The 6,463-nt window shown below is 44.9% G+C and overlaps 1 non-coding gene across 1 annotated transcript; it reads right to left on the bottom strand.

Annotated features, from left to right (window-relative positions):
* Window positions 1-2,757: 2,757 nt before the first annotated feature.
* Window positions 2,758-2,896, bottom strand: LOC123400560. Its single transcript, XR_006610793.1, has one exon. It is a non-coding gene; the product is annotated as a small nucleolar RNA Z247 (small nucleolar RNA).
* Window positions 2,897-6,463: the final 3,567 nt, after the last annotated feature.

Here is a 6,463-nt window from a genome sequence, read left to right as displayed (position 1 = left end):
GTCATCAACCACCAAAAAGGGGGAGATTGTAAGTGCATCTAGTGCCCCTTAGTGATTTTGGTGGTTTGAAGACTTATAGGTTAAGTATCTAATGTGTTTATAAGTGTACACAGGATCTATAAGTCATTGAGAAGTTGGAGATATTTGAAGAATATCGACCCCTAAAAATATATGTCTTCAGTTGAAGAAATTGGTCTGAAGCTGAAGAAATGAATCGCGAAGAATCTGCGATGAAATTGATATTCCTCATGAAGATATTGATATTGAGAAGATCGGTGGTTCCTGAAGAAAATCGTTCTGAAGAAATTGAAGCGTGAAGATTTACGTTTTCTGCTTTACTTTCTTCGCATTTGATGAATAGGAACACCGTACTGTTAAAGGGGGTCAAAGTAACACTATGGAATGGATTTCCTCATGATGCTCAACCCAAGCCAAATCCTACCAAAAGCCTCAAGTGAGGAATATGAGTGACATGAGGACTCTCACAGTTGAGGGTCCCGACCGTTTCGATAACCATGCCAAGTCACTGGTCTTATCCACTCCAACGGTCATATTATTTAAGGGCATTAATGTCAAATCATGTCGGGATGCTCCCTAGCTATAAATAGCCGCCCCCCACAACCACTAGCTGGTTGGCTGCTCCGTTAGAAACTAACACTTGTCATAAGAGCAACCCAAATTCCTCAAAGCCTACTAGAGTAAATCATCAGTGAGGATATACACCACCCACCGAAACCACAAACCAAACCTAGTGATTGAGCATCACTGAAGAAGTTGTTCCTGTGTGGGACTGAAGCCTTTTACCTTTGAGGACTGTGCATCCTCCAGACGGTTAGGCGTCATGGTCTAGAGCAATCCAGCAGCCAATTGTGGATCGCCGGGTTACCGAGTTTGTGAGGGTTTGGAAGTCTGCCCTGAAGACTTACCACGAGTGTTGGGCGAGGACTGTGTGTCCTTAGCTCAAGGAGAATACGGTAGCGACTGTGTGTCCCGGGACTGGGTGTCCTTTGGTTTCAATACCAAGTTGCTCCAAACCAGATGTACAACTGTCACAGCAGTTGGAACTGGGTCATCAACAACAGTCTTCACCAAGAATCGGGTTCTAATTCCTCAACTCTTTACTTTATCTGTATTATGTGTTGATGACTTTCACTGTGACTGTTTGAAGAATTTGCTGAGGACTTTCTCCGAATTTCCTCAACCTCAAATTCTTCACAATAGTTAATCATCATCTGTATTCTGCGTGCCTGCTTACTGTTTAATCTGTTTTCATAATCTTCACTCTGTAATACTGTTGTTGTGAACGTTTGCACGACTGATCCTTAACTGTTTCCGCTGTAAGTTAGTCATCAGTGAGGAATTTCCTCAAAAGGAATTTCCTCAGTGATGAAATTCTAAAAATCTCCTATTCACCCCCCCTCTAGTCGATATAACGCACTTTCACTAGGAGTGATAGGCAAACTTCAACAATATGGCGGTGTTTCCGTTCGGCCGAGCCATTTTGTTGATGAGCATGGGGACAAGAAACATGATGAACAATGCCAATGCTACGAAAGAAGGAGTTAAGTTTCTCATACTCTCCTCCGCGGTCACTTTGGACTGTAAGGATCTTTTTGTCAAGTTGTCTCTGAACAAGTTTTTGGAACTCTTGAAAAACAGGAAAAACTTCAGACTTGTACTTAAGCAAATAGATCCATGTGAACTTGCTATAATCATCGATGAAACCGACACTATATTTCTTTCTACCAAAAGAATCTCTTGCATGACCCCATACATCACTGAAAATGAGCTCTAAAGGAGCATGAGACACACTGTTTGACAAAGGATAGGGAAGTTGGTGACTCTTGGCACATTGACAAGCTTCACAAACAGACTCTGTATTGAAACTACTTGACAACACAAGATTGCATTTATTGACTACTTGCTTGACTATATTTGAAGAAGGATGCCCTAATCTCTGGTGCCATTTGGCTAGTGACGACTTAGTGGCAGAGTAAACTTGGCGACGACGCTTTCGATCAAAGACTCTTGATGTGATGGGGTATAGTCCTCCAATGCATCTACCGTGGTGGATGAGCTCCCTCGTTGCCCGATCCTTAATGAAAAAATAGGTAGGATGAGTTTCAAAGAAAATATTGTTGTCGGATGTCAGACGGGACATGGAAGCTAGATTCTTATCGGCTTGTGGAACATGGAGAACATCTTTAAGGACAAGATCACGTTTAAGGCTAGGGGAATTAATAGAGGATTGACCAATGTGAAGAATATCCATACCTCCACCACTTGCGGTGTGAATCTGATCGTTGCCGTGGTACCTCTCTCGGAGGGCCAGCTTCTCTAGCTCATTCGTGACATGATCTCTGGCACCGGAGTCGGCGTACCAAATTGTCTCACCATCGGCTCCACCGTGTTCCCGGGTGGTTGCAGCAGCATGTCGTGTGTCGGGCATGAAGTCCTCATCATACCGGTGCCAGCAGTCAATGACTTCGTGGCCCGGCTTCTTGCAAAGCTGGCATCTTGGTCGATGATTGTTGTTGTAGTCGCCGCTGTTGTAGCCATTGTTGTAGCCACCGCCGCGATCACCGTCGCCGCGGTCACCACCGCCACGAGGGCAAGCCTGGCCTTGGTTTCCAACGCGTCCGCCGCCGCTGTTGCCGCATCCGCGCCCTTGCTGTCCACGCCCACGGCCACGTCCGCGGGAGGCGGTGTTGACAGAGGATTGACGCAGATTGGTTCCCTGCAGCATACTGAGACGGGCGTCGAAGCTCAGAAGTTGGCTGTAGAGCTCCTGAACCGTAACTGGTTCGACCCGCGCGGCCAAGGCCGAGATCACGGGATTGTAGTCGATGTCGAGGCCGGCTATGACGTGGGAGATGATCTGAGCATCCCCGAGCGGTGCACCGACGCATGCAACTTCATCTGTAAGGGTTTTAATCTTCCCAAGGTATTCTGCCATGGTTAGGTTACCTTTTTGCAGATTGGTGAGGGCCATCCTTGTGTTGATCTTTTGAGCTTGTGTTTGTGCAGCAAACATGGCATGGATGGAAGTCCATACCTCGGCCGACGTCTGGAGAATCGCCACTTGCGCGAGAACCTCTCTCTCGAGAGATCCCATGAGGTATCCTTGTACCTGCTGTTGCTGCGCGTACCAGATTAATCTGGCGTAGTTGAAGACCTACTCTTCCTTCCCATCCTTGGTGGTGGCGATGGTGGCAGGGGGCGCCGGGCTTGCGGCGTCGAGGAAGTGTTCCATCTGTGCTCCCTTGATCTGGGGTAGCACGACGGCCTTCCAGAGGAGGAAGTTCGTCCTGGTGAGCTTCTCCGATGGAGGTGGACCGAGAGAGGGCGAGGTGTTAGAGGAGGATGTGGGCGCGGCGGATGCAATCGGGGTAGATGCAACGGTGGGGAGCGTAGGGCCTGACATCGTTGCCTCTCTTCACGATCGATGGAGCTAGTTCTCTTCTCGGTAGCTAGGCGTCGAGAGGAAGGGATCTGATGACCATATGACGAAGCGTAGAACCCTTTGTCTCGGGCCGCAATACATGTATATCACAATATCTTAGAGTACAAGGCAAGATCTTATCAAGAGGTTAGAGGAGATAAAGGAGAAGAAGGAAGAGATAGAAACAGGCAACCTTCCTTATCCTATACAACTCGTCTAACATGCCGGAGCTCTGCTGCTCGCGTCCTCCCCTTCTCTTCCCACCGTTCTCATCTCTCCCTCTCAAGCATCTCTCTTTCTCTCGTGAATTGGACCAAGAAGGCCGCCGCCATGTAAGTACCTCAAGCAGGAGCTTCGTTCGCAACCAACCCCGTCGTACCAGCCGAGCCTCGGCCCGGATCCGCGCGCCTCCGCCGTTCCCGTCGCCCGAAGACCCCTCGCCGGAGTCGCAAGGTCCCTCGCCGCCGCTCGTGCCTCTGGGGCTGAGCACACGAGAGGAGGACTACGAGCACCCCGCTCGCTCGCTTCACCCCGCTCGTGGGCCGGCCCAGCTTCGAGCATTGACTGCTGCAGCGCCCGCGTGGGCCAGCCTTCCTAGCCATCTCCACCGACCTGGGCCGAGCCCGCTGGGAGCCGAGCTCCGCTATCCCTCGCCCGTGCGTTTGTTTCGTTATGTGACGTTCTGCCTATAAATAAAATAACTAATTTTGCATAATTGTTTGTGGCATTTACCCGTGGTATTAGTTTTGTTATCTGAGCAAGTTTGTGTGCATGATATTTTCTTATGATGCCCTTTTGTTATTTTTTAAATAATTTAATCCATGCATAATATGATTTTTGTTAAACATGAGATGTGTCCTTCGTGATGTGTACTAGCCCCTCGTATTTTGTTTGCCATGAAAATCCATATTTAAAATATTTAAACTTTTTGTTTGCGTTGATTTTTGTAAATGCCATGTTAAATGATTTATTGCATAACAAAATAACCATGGCTTTGATTTACATAAATTTAATATGCAAAATCATCTATTCTTCGTGCTCTACATGATTGTAAAATTTGCATGCATAATACTCCCTCTCTTCTTAAATACTCCCTCCGTCCCAAAATAACTGTCTCAAACTTAGTACAAGTTTGTATTAGAGCTAGTATAAAGTTGAGACACTTATTTTGAGACGGAGGGAGTATAAGTCTTTCTAGAGATTCCACTAACAACTACATGCTTAAGTGATCAACTAGGTAAACATGCCTAAGTGACCAGCTAGTATGCCCTTGCGTGCGTGCTATTCCATTTGTTTCTAAATATAAGTATTTTTAGATGTTTCACTAACGGACTACATACGAATATATATATATATATATATATAGACATGCTTTAAAATATAGATTCACTCATTTTGCCTCATATATAGCCTAGTAGAATTTTTAAAAATACTTATATTTAAAAATGGAGGGAGTAGGCTAGCTAGCTGGCTGGCCACCGCGTGCGAGAATAGCCGCATAAGCATGCTATCTACTCCGTTCGTTTTTAAATATAAATCTTTTAAAAGATTGAAATAGAAAACTGCATATAGAGCAAAATGAATGTATCTACACTTTAAATATATCTATATATATATATATATGTATATAGTCTTTTAGTAAAACTTAAAAAAACAAATATTTTAAAAGGGAGGGAGTAGCTAGTTGGGCCCGTTCGTACACAACTATGTGGGTGCTAGCTAGCCGCGCGCGTCCGCGTGATGGTCGCTGCTATGCCAACCCGCCGGAGCTCGCGCCGCTACAAGTTGCTTATTTGTGTTCATCGTCGACTGCTTTTGATGTGTTTGACGAAATGCTAAAGCCGGTCACTATTTAAAATGAGTTTCCTGCGTATAATGTACAGACCGATCCAAACCAAAAAAACATGATTTTTCGTTCGGTCGATCCAAATAAACAAAACACAGATGGACACCATTTAAGTCGATGTTTTGGATTGTCCTAACATCGTCATTCACACAAACTCGATCGCCTCTCGAACATTGCAACCTTACTCATGATACCATTTGTTATAATTAATTTGAGGCCCAGTTAATTATCCAAAGACCAAGTAACCACACGAGAACGACATGAAGATTTGTTAGTGAGGGTCATTATGCCGCCCGGGTGGCGATACATGCCGCCCGCTCTCTCTACGTGCATGTGTTAATATGTTGGCGTATGTTACATCATGTGTCTACCTCTTCATTATGTAAGAGGTTTAGAGATACAAGTATCTTATTAAAACACGATTCCTACCATATCTATAACAACAAACAACAACCAAGCCTTTCAGTCCCAAATAAGTTGGGGTAGGCTAGAGCTGAAACCCATAAGATCTCGAAGCCAAGTCATGGCTCTGGAACGTGGATAGCTAACTTCCACGCACCCCTGTCCATGGCTAAGTCTTTGTCGATATTTCTACCATATCTACACATAATTTAAATTCAAATTCAACTATAACCTATTTTATACAAATATATTTGGCACAATTCCAACAAGTTCCTGATGGAAAACAAAAAGGATCTACCCATTTGCAGGCTGGAGGAACTAGGGCGGCAGGTGCGCACCATCATGTTCCATTGTTACAGTAATTCAAACCATTGTTACGAAAAAGATATGATTTATTATGAAGATTCGTCGCAAATACAAGGCATCTCAAACAAAAATTACATCCATGTTCATGGAGCACCGGATGACCATTGCTGTCTCCAGAACAAGCTGTCATCGCGCCTCTCATACCATATAAGACATTAAATAGACTAGTACGTAATATATTGCGTTACAATATCGTATCATGTATTGGATGAAATAGAAAAGATAGAAAACAAAACCATCTTTCTTTATTTATTTTTTCTACCCACATTCAAGCGGCAGGTATCAACAATATTTCAGCAGCCACATCATCTTGCAGATGTCGACCGGGATTGTGAAGAGTAGTGGTGCCTCGCTCCATGTTGTAAATATACAATCCCTTGTCACCGCGTCTCAAAAAATATATGCAA

Source organism: Hordeum vulgare, chromosome 5H (genome assembly GCF_904849725.1).
Source record: "Hordeum vulgare subsp. vulgare chromosome 5H, MorexV3_pseudomolecules_assembly, whole genome shotgun sequence".
Lineage (NCBI taxonomy): Eukaryota > Viridiplantae > Streptophyta > Magnoliopsida > Poales > Poaceae > Hordeum > Hordeum vulgare.
Note: the sequence above shows the minus strand (reverse complement) of the source record. Positions and strands in the feature narration are given on the sequence as shown.